This window comes from Schistocerca cancellata, chromosome 1 (genome assembly GCF_023864275.1).
Source record: "Schistocerca cancellata isolate TAMUIC-IGC-003103 chromosome 1, iqSchCanc2.1, whole genome shotgun sequence".
Classification (NCBI taxonomy): Eukaryota; Metazoa; Arthropoda; class Insecta; order Orthoptera; family Acrididae; genus Schistocerca; species Schistocerca cancellata.
In genome coordinates, this window is record NC_064626.1 from 73369765 (window position 1) to 73386423 (window position 16659).

Genomic DNA, 16659 nt, shown 5'->3' on the forward strand with positions numbered 1-16659 from the left:
GAAACGTTGTTGTGATGCCTCGTGTGAGGAGGAGAAATGCGTACCATCACGTTTCCGACTTTGATAAAGGTCGGATTGTAGCCTATCGCGATTGCGGTTTTCGTATCGCGACATTGCTGCTCGCATTGGTCGAGATCCAATGACTGTTAGCAGAATATGGAATATGTGCGTTCAGGAGGGTAATACGGAACGCCGTGCTGGATCCCAACGGCCTCATATCACTAGCAGTCGAGATGACAGGCATCTTATCCGCATGGCTGTAACGGATCGTGCAGCCACGTCTCGATCCCTGAGTCAACAATTGGGGACGTTTGCAAGACAACAACCATCTGCACGAACAGTTCGACGACGTTTGCAGCAGCATGGACTATCAGCTCTGAGACCATGGCTGCGTTTACCCTTGACGCTGCATCACAGATAGGAGCGCCTGCGATGGTGTACTCAATGACGAACCTGGGTGCACGGATGGCAAAACGTCATTTTTTCGGATGAATCCAGGTTTGTTTACAGCATCATGATGGTCGCGTCCGTGTTTGGCGACATCGCGGTGAACGTACATTGTAAGCGTGTATCCGTCATCGCCATACTGGCGTATCACCCGGCGTGATGGTATGGGGTGCCATTGGTTATACGTCTCCGTCACCTCTTGTTCGTATTGACGTTACATTTCAGATGTGTTACAACCCGTGGCTCTACCCTTCATTCGATCCCTGTGAAAACTTACATTTCAGCAGGATAATGCACGACCGCATGTTGCAGGTCCTGTACGGGCCTTTCTGGATACAGAAAATGTTCGACTGCTGCCCTGGCCAGGACATTCTCCAAATCTCTCACCAATTGAAAACGTCTGCTCAATGGTGGCCGAGGAAATGGCTCGTCACAATACCCCAGTCACTACTCTTGATGGACTGTGGTATCGCGTTGAAGCTGCATGGGCAGCTATACCTGCACACGCCTTCCAAGCTCTGACTCAATGCACAGGCGTATGAAGGCCGTTATTACGGCCAGAGGTAGTTGTCCTGGGTACTGATTTCTCAGGATCTATGCACCGAAATTGCGTGAAAATGTAATCACATGTCAGTTGTTGTATAATATATGTGTCCAATGAACAGCCGTTTATCATCTGCATTTCTTCTTGGTGTAGCAATTTTAATGGCCAGTAGTGTATTTTGAGACATACTATTGGACTTTATTGACATATTAGGTAATCTTTTCGCGTAACACAACAAAGTAACACATGTTCGGCAGGTGTTTCTTCCACTCCATATTCTTCCCTCGCTTTCAACATCCTGCGAACAGGAGAGCTCTGGTTGTCATTCTGTTGTGCAGTAATTTGCGTTCGGACATTAGGCTGCTGCAATGGGGCGCAGCGAGTGAGAAGTAACAGGGGCGCGCTAAAGTCTAAAATCCGTGCATTCAGAAAATAATAACTCCTTACTATCAGAATTATGGCCCCAATTTCCGCGCAGGACGGACTTCTGAGACTGATATCATGGAAGTTTTTTTTTTTTTTTTCATTAAAATACGAGCTCAAACCCTGATGTTTGCTTGTTAGACGTGTAGTGCGATGTTTGTCCCTAAACATGTCCAGAGTGTTGTCTAGACTAATGCTCAGATATTAATTGTGATCTCTTATTCTGCTACTACACCAAAAGTTTTAACTCTGTGGTTCCTCACTCGAAAAGAGCCGCTATGTAATGTAAGACATGTTGTGCAACGTTTGTAAGTAGGCTGTTTAGGTTTTTATGTTGGTAACGCCACGTAATGCTCTGTATGAAAATCGCTGACTGCGCTGTGTGCAGTCTGTGGCTGGTTGTACTCATTGTTGGAATATTCGCTAGTGTAGCGTTGGGCTGTTGGATGTGAACAGCCCGTAGCGTCGTGCAGTTGGAGGTGAGCCGCCAGCAGTGGTGGATGTGGGGAGACAGATGCCAGAGTTTTGAGAGGTTACTATGAGCGGACGGTCTGGACGTGTGTACCTCAGAAAAAAGAATTTTGTAAGACTGGATGTCATGAACTGATAATATATAATATGACTTTTGAACACTATTAAGGTAAATACATTGTTTATTCTCTATCAAAATCATTTGCTAAATGTACCTATCAATGCCTTCAGTAGTAAGAATCTTATTTAGCTGGCAGTATTGGCGCTCGCTGCATTGCAGTAGTTCGAGTAACGAAGATTTTTGTGAGCAAGCGATTCACGAAGGGTGTAGGTCTTTGTTAGTCAGGGCTACTCTTTCGTAGGGATTATTGAAAGTCCGATTGCGTTGCGCTAAAATATTGTGTGTCAGTTTAGAAATGATCAGAATAAGTAAAGAGGAAACAGTCTCAGTACGTTTAGTTTTTCTCAACCCTTTGAAAATCAAATAACGTAAGAGTTTTTCCAGCACTGTCATTCTTAATTTTCAAACGGGAAGTTTCACGCGGCAATAACCGCGCTTATAGCATGTAGGTGGCAACCTCGTTGCGGGTGATCTCCGATTTATCTGACGTATTTTCTCGAGAATGTAAAGAGGTATGACTCTCCTTCCACAGTTAAAAACAATTCCGATATGTTAGCTACATTTCGCACGCAGTAATGGTTTGCATAAAACGTTATAAACGTAAACTGGCCAGCGACTACGTTTTTCACTGCATACTTTTCAAAACATGCGTGGCTTTGTACTTTACCTTCAAGCATCACATCCACTGTGGGCCATTACAAAAAGAAAACAAACTCATTATCAAGCTGCAGTGTGCGGCTATAAGCGGCCTATTCTCTTACAGTATAGTTTCCTCAAAATCGAATGACAAAGACTGCATAGTGGAGAAAACGCGCGAATCCGAAAGCAGTGATTTTTATTTTTTCACGCGAAATGTAAAAGTGTTACTGAGAAACTTTCTTTCTTTCTTTCACTGGTGCCACGTCCCGCGCTAACGCAGGGTCGGCATTGTTGGAAACGGATTTGGCGAGGTTAGTGGAAAGGGGTGGCCAGGATGGAATTAGTGTACCTCTGCTGTCCGCGTGTAGTGTAATTCGTGGAATAGTGCGAACGTGTTCAGATGTCTGCGAGTCGTGTAACTGAGGCGGAACGTGGGGACCAGCCCGGTATTCACCTAGCGGGATGTGGAAAACCGCCTAAAAACCACATCCAAGCTGGCCGGCACACCGACCGACGTCGTTAATCCGCGGGGCGGATTCGATCCGGGGCCGGTGCGGCTACGCGAGTCCAGGAAACAGCGCGTTAGCGCTCTCGGCTAACCCTAAGGCCCGTCCACACGCAACGATGTGTCTGCGCAAATGTCTGCGCACATCACATCTGCGCAGACAGATCGTTGCGTGTGGACAGAAGATTTGCACCAACCTGAGGTGTGTGCAAACCTGGAAGTTGGAGTTGGAGGTTTGAGCGAAACCTCTCAAATCTGTGGGTTCAAACCGCATCTGCGCAGACAAGTTGGAGCGTGTGGACAGGAGATCGCCGCAAATCTGGCGCGAAACAGCTGTTTGCTCAGTCTAGTGTTTGTATTTGTGCGCATAGGGCATTAAATTGGCTGATACTCGTCAGTGTTCTCGAGAGTTTGTAAGTGAATTCATTGAAATATATAGAAACCACCCATGTCTGTGGAAGATTAAAGTAAAGAATATAGTGACTGAGACAAAAAGACAGCAGCATACAATGCTCTAATTGAAAAATTGCGGGTATTATTTCACTCAACTCTTGTTTCGATATTGCAGTTGAAAATTCCAAATCCTTGTAGCTCCTTCCTGTTGCTAGGAATCTTAATGTTACCGCCAGCCGTTCATGAGGAGAAATTGCCCTTCTCTATACAAGTATTTTTTCTCATAATATGAGGGTTTACAAGCTTTAAGAGATAATTATAAGTTTCGACATCCATCCGAAAATAATTTCGCCAGTCGTTAGGTTCGCCCTGCAACTCCCGCAGTAAATTTACGTGCGAAAACTGCTTTCGCTTTAGCAGCCACTGTCTACACCATTTTGACCGCTTTCTCTGTTTCCTGCGGTTGGTCTGAATGTTTTTTTGCAACACAAGTTGCGAACACAGACCACAACAGAACTTCCTCCATCTCTATATTTCAAAATAAGTGAATTAAATTTTTGACGTTTACGGGGAGCGTTGTCGCTTGTTACTGATTTCTTTTCTACACCGACAGATGGCGGGCGAGTAGTAGATTGGGGTTTGTGTCGTGTGAACACACCACATTTGCAGCGATCTTTTGCATGTACAGACATCTGCGCCGATGTCTGCGCAGACAGATCGTTGCGTGTGGACCGGGCTTTACTGAGAAACTAACTACTGGGTAGAGTTTTGCTTCATCTACATAAAACAATTTATTTTAGGCAAATCGGATGACCTGAAATTTCACCCCCCGTGTATCGTGCGATACGAGTTGCGTGGAGTGACCGTCGGCTCAGTCGCTGTGGGTACCCAGAGGGAGGGGGAAGCCTGCCACACCTCGCGCCCCTCCCCCCCCCCCCTTCTCTATTTACTTCTTATGCTCTGTGGCGCTGTATGCTCGGCCTGTGTGCAGCCGACAAGGCAAGGTGCGCGCCGCTTCTAGGAGGCCGCCCAGTGTCGGGTTGCTGCGCATTCTGCGCGTGTCGGCCGCTTTCCGATCCCGCTGCGCCTTTCCCCTGGCCTTGGACCAGAGCTTCGGCTCAGTGCAGCTACGTGAAGCTTCCGCCCGGCGTTTTCTCCGCGCTCTCCTCTCCAGTGGTGAATCAGACGCCGTCAGCACCCACTGACTCACCGGCCTTCCTGCGTCTACCGCAGTTTCGCATTGACCGCCGCCTGCGTCTCACTCTTTAAAAGTTGCGTCACTCAAATACCCCGAGAGCTCATCAGCCCGCGTCCTTTGATCCTTACGTCTCGGGCTCCATTCACAGTGGTACCAACTCTGACCGCCCGATCACGTCATCTGACAACCTGGTTCAAATGGCTCTGAGCACTATGGGACTTAACATCTGACTGAAACAGAATAGAATCGTTTAGTTTTTACCTCACAGAAAACTTCATTTTACCCGTCAGATATCTGTGCCAGACTGACAAAAAACACAATACAAGAGTCTGGATGGCAATTCACCTGATCTTGTGCCGTCAGGTTTTCACACTGTCCGCTCCCTATCGAACAACTTCCACGGAACTTTCTTTCCGGATGAAAATGCACTCCGAACATGGCTCGACGAGCTCTTCGTCTGAAAACGACGTGATTTATACAGGGTTATTACAAATGATTGAAGCGATTTCACAGCTCTACAATAACTTTATTATTTGAGGTATTTTCACAATGCTTTGCACACACATACAAAAACTCAAAAAGTTCTTTTAGGCATTCACAAATGTTTGATATGTGCCCCTTTAGGGATTCGGCAGACATCAAGCCGATAATCAAGTTCCTCCCACACTCGGCGCAGCATGTCCCCATCAATGAGTTCGAAAGCATCGTTGATGCGAGCTCGCAGTTCTGGCACGTTTCTTGGTAGAGGAGGTTTAAACACTTCATCTTTCACATAACCCCACAGAAAGAAATCGCATGGGGTTAAGTCGGGAGAGCGTGGAGGCCATGACATGAATTGCTGATCATGATCTCCACCACGACCGATCCATCGGTCTTCCAATCTCCTGTTTAAGAAATGCCGAACATCATGATGGAAGTGCGATGGAGCACCATCCTGTTCAAAGATGAAATCGGCGCTGTCGGTCTCCAGTCCTGGCATGAGCCAATTTTCCGCGGGCTACGCGTGAAACTTGCCCGCACGCGTTCAACCGTTTCTTCGCTCACTGCAGGCCGACCCATTGATTTCCCCTTACAGAGGCATCCAGAAGCTTTAAACTGCGCATACCATCGCCGAATGGAGTTAGCAGTTGGTGTATCTTTGTTGAACTTCGTCCTGAAGTGTCGTTGCACTGTTATGGCTGACTGATGTGAGTGCATTTCAAGCACGACATACGCTTTCTCGGCTCCTGTCGCCATTTTGTCTCACTGCGCTCTCGAGCGCTCTGACGGCAGAAACCTGAAGTGCGGCTTCAGCCGAACAAAACTTTATGACTTTTTCTACGTATCTGTAGTGTGCCGTGACCATATGTCAATGAATGGAGCTACAGTGAATTTATGAAATGGCTTCAATCATTTGTAATTGCCCTGTACAGTTGCGGAGTCGAAAAGGTACTACCCTAGCGTTGGCAGACTTGTATAAACAGTGAACGTGTACCTGGTTGCTGATTATTTCGATATAGGGGAATGTATTATTGATGACCAAAGTCTCTGTTATGTGTAATTATTGCATTTGTTAAACTTATGGAAAAAACATACGAACTTATGTACAAACCCATTATAAAAATGTACTTTTTGTGGCTCAGAACTAAAAAGTGTTTGTAGAAATACACATCTGTCGGGATTAGACCTAATGCGAACATTGCAGCAGTAAATCGACAAACGCAGAACATATTCGCGCAAAGGAGGCAACAGACGTTGTCGGGACGGCTTTCAGCAGCAACAAGTACTGCGTCGGTGAGCAACTGCGCACAGGTCCCCCGTCTGACACACAACAGACACACTGCGGCCAGACGAGTGTGCTCAATGACTCTCGCCATGGAGGGGACTCTAAGGAGGAGGGGGGGGGGGGGAGGGGAGTGGAAGGGAGAAAAAGCTGGAGCTGTCTGTGTACGGACCACCACTGCCAAGAGCCACTTCATATGGCCGGCGCATTCCCCTTGACGGTCGAAATTAAACAAGCTCTAACCAGTACTGCGGCCTTTTCCCCACACAGTCTGTCCCCGGCTTCCAATTAGTCTCCTGGACAATCCAGTACACACACACACACACACACACACACACAAAATCGCAGCTCTTGGCAGCCCTTATGCTCTTCTGTTTCTAGTACAGCTCACGTATCTTTTTGGAGGTGCCATTGTGTCCGCTTACTCGACGTTCACTTTTGTACTGTTTGTGTATTCACTGACGTTACGGACCAGGGGATAGCAAGGGCCACCCTCTTTAGCCAACGTACGATGCTTCAGCCTTTCACGCTGAGCTGATCTAATATAATCAGGGTTCAGAAGGAATTTTTCATTCTGCAGCTGAGTGTGCGGGTGATATGAAAGTTCCAGGCAGATTAAAACTCTATCCAGAATGAGATTTTCACTCTGCAGCGGAATGTGCGCTGATATGAAACTTACTGGCAGATTAAAACTGTGTGCCGGACCGAGACTACAACTCGGGACTTTTGCCTTTCGCCGGCAAGTGCTCTACCATCTGAGCTATCCAAGCAAGACTCACGACACGTCCTCACAGCTTCGCAGAAGAGCTTCTGTGGAGTTTCGAAGGTAGGAGACGAGGTACTGGCAGAATTGAAGCTGTGAGGACGGGTCGTGAGTCATGCTTGGGTAGCTCAGATGGTAGAGCACTTGCCCGCAAAAGGCAAAGGTCCCGAGTTCGAGTCTCGGTCCGGCACACAGTTTTAATCTGACAGGAAGTTTCGATAAAACTGTATGTTTGGAAGATAGGAGGTGAACTACTGGCGGAACCAAAACTGTGAGGACAGGTCGCGAGTCGTGCTTGGTAGCTCAGTCGATGGAGCACTCGCCCGCGAAACACAGACGTCCATCTCGGCTCGGCACGCAGTTTTCATCTGCGAGGAAGTTTCATCATTAGGATTACTTCACAGAGTAAGATTACAGTTTTTATAGACAAGGGTCCTATATCTTGCGATACAGTGCTAAATAATCATGTTTTAGAAGAAATTTTCCATTTTAACTTTTTAGCTTGCCATGTAAGCTACCAGGCTGAAAATGACAAAAAGAATAAATAAATTACTAGATGACGTAAGACACAACACACAGAACATTGGGCAACAAGAAGCAACACAAACAAACAAAAAATTCATAAAGAATGAGTACATCTGTTTTCACATGGATATCAAAATAGTGGACATTGCGAGCGTAAAACGTAACGGATGTAAGGGACTCTTGAATGAAACTTATGAGATGCACGAAAGGCACAATCCGAGGGACCAGATAAAGAATAAAGACGTCAGACCTGAGTTCGGAAATTATACAATAACGAATAAATAAAACAAAAGAGCGAAAAAGCAGAAGGTATCTATAGGATGCCACAGGGTAGGCTAACAAAATAGCTATTGAATGGAACCGCGCGACCGCTACGGTCGCAGGTTCGAATCCTGCCTCTGGCATGGATGTGTGGAATGCCCTTAGGTTAGTTAGTTTTAAGTAGTTCTAAGTTCTAGGGGACATGACTTCAGATGTTGAGTCCCATAGTGCTCAGAGGCATTTGAACCATTTTTGAAGACTATGGAAGAAATGGCTAGGCAGGACGAAACAGATGAGGGGCCTACTGCTTGAAGTGAAGAAGATTATTTCTTAAGAGATACTATCACATACAGTTTGTTCCCAATAAAAAAACACATGAATTCTTAAGTGGTCCTGAATTATATTTAAAAAAAAGACATTTAAACTTCTACCTCTGGAAATGTAAATACCTGAGTAAGCATACTTCGCACAAATGTTTACCGGAGTAACACTTTCCACTTTAGTGCGTCGAGATCGTAACTCTTTACGAAATCTTGATTGGTCGGTATTAATCACTTGATTTGGTGATAGATGTCAAGCCGTCCGCAGTGGCCGAGTTGTTCTAGGCACTTCAGTCTGGAACCGCGCGACCGCTACGGTCGCAGGTTCGAATCCTGCCCCGGGCATGGATGTGTGTGATGTCCTTCGGTTAGTTAGGTTTAAGTAGTTCTAAGTTCTAGGGGACTGATGACCTCAGGTGTTAAGTCCCATAGTGCTCAGAGCCATTTGAACCATTTTTGATAGATGTCACCATAGAATGAGACACCTGTTTCTCTCACGAACTGAAATGCTTTTTGTTCGGCAGCCCCTTCTACCACCTGCATGGTCACTTCATGGGTTATTTTGCGACACACAACTTTATGCTCATATTTTAAATTTCTTTATCCACGAGTCGGAAGCTTAGAACTATAGTGATTGCGAAGGTTAATTCTTTTTTTTTCCAGTGCTATAAGTTTCGGTCACGTGCTATTGCGTTTTCCTGTCTCTTTGCTATAAAATGATCACATAATTCACGACGTATCATGTCCCGCAGAATTTTCGGGTTTGTCAAATGACGTTCTTTTATCCTGTTTTCAAAATTTTGTAACACACTCTCGCTCTTGATTTTCGTTTTCCGTCTCAACACTGTCGTAATTTTCGGGAGCCGTGTAATATCAACTGCTAATCCAAGAAGAACAACGTGGAGATTCAACATCTCCATGTTTCTCCCATCGTTATTTTCCATGTATTGTACGCATCAGCCCGATATCCTTCTAGATACTTCGTTTGTTTTCTTGCAGCTGATGGCTGATAAGATTAATCGCTCCTTTCCTGGGAATCCGCCAATGGTGACATCGCTTTATCCCTCAGTGACATTGCCTTCAGTGCTCACTGCCATGGCACTATCAGTTCCTTCATCTGATGCCTCCTCATCTGTTCGAAGTGCAGTAACCTTGCTATTACAGCACCCTATCCTGTCAACTGTTGCTTTATTTGTTCATAGATAACACGCTCTACTCCTGTAGGTACACCTTGTGCAATGCCAAGGTACTCCGCCAACAGTTTCACAATTACTGCCTGTCTAGTTGTCCAGTGTGAAACACTAAGTCTGTAAACACACTTCCACACCACAAAGATAATCTGATCTTCTCTAACAGCAAACACAAGCCCATATGGCGTAGCGTGACCATTGTGCTGCTTGCAGGGCGATACGTAAATGGAGGGATTTAGTTGAAGGGCGAAACCTATTACTGCCTCCCCTGTTCCTCCCACCCCTGTCAGTACGCTTGCAGCGCGACAGCTACAACTTTTTTAAACGTTTTTCTTGCTAATCAGTAACAAAACAAAAACAGTTTTGTTCTGCTCTCCCCGACAACTACCGTGACTTTCCCTTGTTAGCCGTTTCGGAAATACCTTCTACTCTTGGCCTGAAATCCAATGATCATGTCTTTTTGGACGTCAGATAAATCGCTCTGTTTCTTCATTACGACTGCACTGTTTTCCGCATCGCCGATATGCCATATACTGGGTGATCAAAAAGTCAGTATAAATTTGAAAACTGAATAAATCACGGAATAATGCGCATGCTTGGAATGACATGGGGTTTTATTAAAACCCAAAAAATACAAACGTTCAAAAAATGTCCGACATATGGCGCTTCATCTGATCAGAATAGCAATAATTAGCATAACAAAGAAAGACAAAGAAAATATGATGTTCTTTACAGGAAATGCTCAATATGTCCACCATCATTCCTCAACAGTAGCTGTAGTCGAGGAATAATGTTGTGAACAGCACTGTAAAGCATGTCCGGAGTTATGGTGAGGCATTGGCGTCGGATGTTGTCTTTCAGCATCCCTAGAGATGTCGGTCGATCACTATACACTTGCAACTTCGGGTAACCCCAAAGCCAATAATCGCAAGGACTGAGTTCTGGGGACCTGGGAGGCCAAGCATGACGAAAGTGGCGGCTGAGCAGACGATCATCACCAAACGACGCGCGCAAGAGATCTGTCACGCTTCTAGCAATACTTTTTTTTTTTGTTCTAATAAAATCCCATGTCATTCCAAGCATGTGTGTCAATTTTTACCTCTCTATCTACATTATTCCGTGGTTTATTAAGTTTTCAAATTTACACTGACTTTTTGATCACCCGGTATAATCTCCACTGCTGCTACATCTGTAGCGCCTTGCCGTGTAGTAAAGGAACGGCAACCAGAACGCTGGAAGCGTGATGGATGATAGCCGAAAGTCAACTGGGCGTTTACCACCCCTACAGCCGTCGGCACACGGACCGTGCATCCGAACGTTGAGCGTTGAGCGTGCCGAGTTTCTGACGTCATAGCGTGGAATAGCACGTTCGGGAGTCTTTCCGAACGTGCAGAGCAATATCTGGCATGTCGGATATTATGAGCGTGCGTTTGAGCGTTGGCCAATGAGATGGAACAACGCCACCTACGTCACACGCAAGCCGTCTCCCTTCAGTACAGAGTTGTGAGGCGCCATATTGGAATTCATTTCAAGCCTATATGTATATATGCCGTTTCTGAGCACCAGCAAATCGAGAATCACTCGAAAACCCGTTGTTAGTTGTGTGATTCGACCCAATAAATTAATGAGAAACATCATATTCGAAGTCAAAGAATTATTGTAACTTGCGTATTATGAGAGTACGCTATTTGAAGGCAGCGACACACTGAAGATCCACCCAAAACGCACTGTTCTTGGTACAATTTGTTATAATTAAATTTAAATTAGTAACATGAATTCCTACGATTAACGTTTTTACTAACGGCTAAGTAAATATGACACAATTCAGAGGTACTGTTGGTTTAGCGTAGTGAGTAGCGTCTCTCTCTCTCCTATAATGGTTAATTGTGGGGGCGGTAGTTCGCGTCGTCAGATTTCCATTTTTTTCCCCCTAACATTCGCGTTTTTATAAGGTTCTGATACTTTATTATTAATTTAATAGAAGTATATACTATAATATTTGATGTTATGTAAATATAAGTTCACCTTTTTTTGGAGGGGTGACTTTGTTCGATTGGCTTAATCTACAGGACAGCTTGCGCTACTTGCACAAAGATATTTTGCTCGTTTTTCTTTTACGCTTCGTAATTCACATGTTGCAAAGATTCTGCTACTTCGTAGGAACAGTGATCAAGTAAGATTGACCTTGGGGTTTTACTAAAATGTGGGAATGATGAAATAATGTTTATCTTATGCGGATAAGTATTTCAAATTTGTACCGCACTATTTTTAATGGAACTTTTATAAGCCTGTGTCCTTATTGATTGGACATAGTACTTTCCTTTTCGTGGACGATGGAGGAAATGTGCGTTTTCATAGAGCTAACGCGGGAATTTTACGCGCGCCCGTTGAGTAAACAGTGTGATTTACGAACTAGAAACATCCCTCAACGGCCGCTGGAGTGCGTTGCGATCGCGTATACAACGTTGGGGCCCACGTACCATATGCACAAGTCACATCTCTCCTGAGCGTTCAGCAGCACGTTGAACTTGGCACGCTCAACGTTAACGTTCGACAGCACGGTCCGTGTGCCGACGGCTTACGGAACAGTGGGGTGGACTCGCCCAGTCGCTGAGGACGAAAACGCTTTTCTGCGCACGGGCCACCACCAGATGAAGGAGTTTAGTCAACGTGTCACTGGCTTTTATTCAGAAAAAGTCAAAGTTAATGGTGAAATTAATACATATGGGCGTACGGTACCACCTAAGGAGCGCAACGCCAGAGGTGTAGTGAGTCAACGGGGAACGGCAAACTTTTCCTGTCGTCGCTTCCAATAGAGATCGCCAACTCAGATACGTCAGCACAGACCGCCAGCTTTCTTCCGAAGACTTTCCACTGTAGCTGAAGATTCCGCCGCTGAATCCCACCCAAATTTACAGTACTGCCTTAGCCGCCCGGATCGACGAGTGCAAATGTGGCAAAATTCCGTCAACCTACTTCCTCTACAATATATTCAGAGTCATTCCAGGACTAAAGGGAACATCAAATGCTGACATCACATATACTCTCCCACGAAGTGAGGTGGCGCAGCGGTTGACACTCCCGACTCGTATTTGGACGGACGACGGTTCGTATCTTCGTCCAGTCACCCAGATTTAGTTTTTTTCACGGTTTCCCCAAATCGGTTACGGCAAATCTCGGCATCGTTCCTTTGAATCAGGATACTACAAGTTTTGGTTCAAACAGCTCTGAGCACTATGGGACTTGACAGATGAGGTCATCAGTTCCCTAGAGCTTAGAACTACTTAAACCTAACCAACCTAAGGACGTCACACACATCCATGCCCGAGGCAGGATTCGAACCTGCGACCTTAGAGGTCGCGCGGTTCCAGACTGAATACTTCAAGTTTTCTTCACGAAAATTCGAACTTCTGCACCGTGTCTAGTGGCCCGGCCGTGTACACTTTTGCTGTCCTTCCCAGTCACCCGTTATACGAGGGTGAAAAGTGTAACCGTATTATCGTAGAGACAATTGCACAACTACGATTTAACCACAGGATACACCGACAGGATCATATGGCCTTCCTCATACACTTCTACAGAGTGGAAACGATAAATGTTTACAATGTACAGCGGGGTAGAGAAACCGAGAAAAAAATGGTTCAAATGGCTCTGAGCACTATGGGACTTAACTGCTACGGTCATCAGTCCCCTAGAACTTAGAACTACTTAAACCTAACTAACCTAAGGACAGCACACAACACCCAGCCATCACGAGGCAGAGAAAATCCCTGACCCCGCCGGGAATCGAACCCGGGAAAGAAACCGAGAAGCCCAAATTGACACAGGCCACTTGCAGCCAGTGAAACCTAGAAACTATCTCAAATTGGTGTAGAAAGGTCTCAAAATATACCACGTGCGCGCTGCGCGAGGATTTCCAATATTCTTTCGCTCTCTCACGCCGCCAGCTTACAAGGTGACCGTACGAACTTACCCTCGCCGATCTAATTCGTACTGACAGGGTGTTTAGAGCACGACTAGGACTTCCCACGTTATACCGTCGATCTGTAGTATTAAAATGGGGTTCTGTAGCCAAAAGATGGAGAATAATAGGGTGTATTGGAATCCTGAATAAAACCAATCTGCTTTCAGATAAAAAGATGTTGCATTTCTTATTGAACACCTTTCGTATATAAGCACGTCTAAAATTTTCGAAATCTATCTTCGCGAAAACGTTTGAGAGCTGTGTCATTCTGTTTACATATACTGAAGTCCTAACCGTGACATACACTGACATACACGCCCTTTCAATAGGAAATGAACCGCTGAGGGGGGGGGGGGGAGATGTTGTTATGATTCCCTTGTTAGTCGGGTATTTCGTTAACACTACATTAATAAACCCTTGTAAAAATTTTACGATTTCAGCTGCTACCAATTCGCGGTTTCCGCCAATCTCTTACTGTCAGTACAGGGTGTAAAACATACTTTGTACTATTTTGTATGTGACATACCATAGGAGACCTTACAACTGTAAATAACTAGTGCATACACTATTTACTTGGTTTAGTAACAATGTAACATTGCCCCTCTTTAGTTTTTTAGGATTAACGTTATTAATTTAAACGATCTCGCGAAGGTAATAATATAAAAAAGATCTTTCTAAACATTATGCAAAAATGAATTACGTTTATAATTCGATCCAAGTACCTACAAAAAACAGTAGCTTCGTATCAAGGTCAGAGAAACGAAATGATTTAACTGTTACTTTTATGCTGCAAAATTCACAATATTTTGAGGTAACATTTACACAAACCTCAATTTTACATTTTGCAAGTGCAAAAACAAGCGGTTTTTGTTATTCAATCTCGCGAGATGGTTCACACATACCTCCACCCGACGCAGCATCTCTGATGATAACTGCGCGCACATAATTTCATAAAAAGGCACGACGTCTAAATAGTAGAGAAATGTCCATGAAATTACACTGAAGAGGCATAGAAACTGGTATACCTCGTTAATATCGTGTACTGCCTCCGCGAGCACGCAGAAGTGCAGCAACATGAAGTGGCATGTACTCGACTAATGTCTGAAATAGTGCTGAAGGGAATTGACACCATGAATCCTGCAGGGCTATCCATAAATGAATAAGAGTAGCAGGAGGAGGAGATCTCTTCTGAACAGCACGCTGCAGGGCATTCCAGATATGCTCAATAATGTTCACTTCTGGGGAGTTTGGTGACCAGCGGAAGTGTTTAAACTCTGAAGACTGTTCCTGCAGTCACTCTGTAGCAATTCTGGACGTGTGGGGTGTCGCATTGTCCTGCTGGAATTGCCCAAGTCCATCGGAAAGCACAATGGACATGAGTGGATGCAGGTGATGCTTACGTACGTGTCACCTGTCAAACAGTCGTATCTAGACGTTACTCCAACTGCACACGCCCCATACCAATACAGAGCCCTCATAGCTTGAACACATCCCTGCTGACATACAAGGTCCAAGGATTCATGAGGTTTTCTCAATACCTGTAGGTGTCTATCCGCTCGATACAATTTGAAACGAGACTCGTCCAACCAGGCATCATGTTTCCAGTCATCAACAGTCCATTGTCGGTGTTGACGGCGAGTCGTAAGTGTGGCGTCACCGCCAGACACCACACTTGCTAGGTGGTAGCCTTTAAATCGGCTGCGGTCCGTTAGTATACGTCGGACCCGCATGTCGCCACTATCAGTGATTGCAGACCGAGCGCCGCCACACGGCAGGTCTAGAGAGACTTCCTAGCACTCGCCCCAGTTGTATCTACAACCGACTTTGCTAGCGATGGTTCACTGACAAAATACGCTCTCATTTGCCGAGACGATAGTTAGCATAGCCTTCAGCTACGTCATTTGCTACGACCTAGCAAGGCGCCATTACCAGTTACTATTGATACGGAGTCATGTATAGTCAAGAGCGACGCTCATCATTAATGGATTAAAGTTAAGTATTCCACCAGCTACGTCCGTTTTTCTAAAGTCTAATTTCCTTGTCCTGTTCCAGACCTCACGCCAGCCTGCGTGAGCTATAACGCGTGCCTTTCGGCTTCCTCTAGTACCCGGTGTTGGCTCTCCTGCCAACCCACAACAGTAAAGCCGTCGGCACACGGACCGTGCATCCGAACGTTGAGCGTGCCGAGTTTCTGACGTCATGACGTGGAATAGCACGTTCGGGGGTCTGCGAACGTGCAGAGCAATATCTGGCTTGTCAGTTATTCTGAGCGTGCGTGTGAGCGTTGACCAATGAGGCGATACAACGCCACCTACATCACACGCACGCCGTCTCCCTTCAGTACAGAGTTGTGAGGCGCCATATTGGCATTCATTTCAAGCCTATATGTATATATGCCGTTTCTGAGCGCCAGCAAATTGAGAATCACTGCAAAAACCGTTGTTAACTGTGTGATTCATTCCAATAAAATAATGAGAAACATCATATTCCTGGCAAAAGATTATTGCAACTTGTGTATTATAAGAGTAGGCTATTTGAAGGGAGCGACACACTTAAGATCCACCCAAAACGCATTGTTCTTGGTACAATTTGTTATAATTAAATTTCAATTAGTAACATATCTACGATTAAGGTTTTCAGCAAGGCGTAATGTAATGTGAATCGTCGTAAGGGTTCTACTGTTGGATTAGCGTAATGAGTAGCGTCAAAGTCTTCTAGAAATGTTCGTAGGGGCGATGATTCGCGTCTTAACACTTCCAATTTTTTTTTCTTATGATTCGCGTTTTTATTAGGTTCTGATACTTTATTATTAGCTTAATGTAGGTATATACTATATTATTTGATGTTATGTAAGTATAAGTTCAACCTTTTTTGAGGGGTGACTTTGGTCAATTGGCTTAATCTACAGGACAGCTTGCGCTACTTGTATAAAGATATTTCTTTTACGCTTCGTAATTCACACGTTGCAAAGATTCTGCCACTGGGTAGGAACAGTGATCAAGTAACACTGACCATGAGATTTTACTAAAATGTGGGAATGACGAAATAATGTTTATCTTAGGCGGAGAAGTATTCCAAATTTGTACCGCACTGTTTGTAATGGACACGGTACTTTCCTTTTCGTGGACGAAGG

At 45.1% G+C, this 16659-nt stretch overlaps 1 protein-coding gene across 1 annotated transcript in view; it reads right to left on the reverse strand.

The window, feature by feature from the left end:
* LOC126165602 (probable G-protein coupled receptor Mth-like 1) overlaps window positions 1-16659 on the reverse strand; it is a 659324-nt gene that overhangs the window by 516205 nt on the left and 126460 nt on the right. The gene's annotated exons all lie outside the window — the stretch shown is intronic.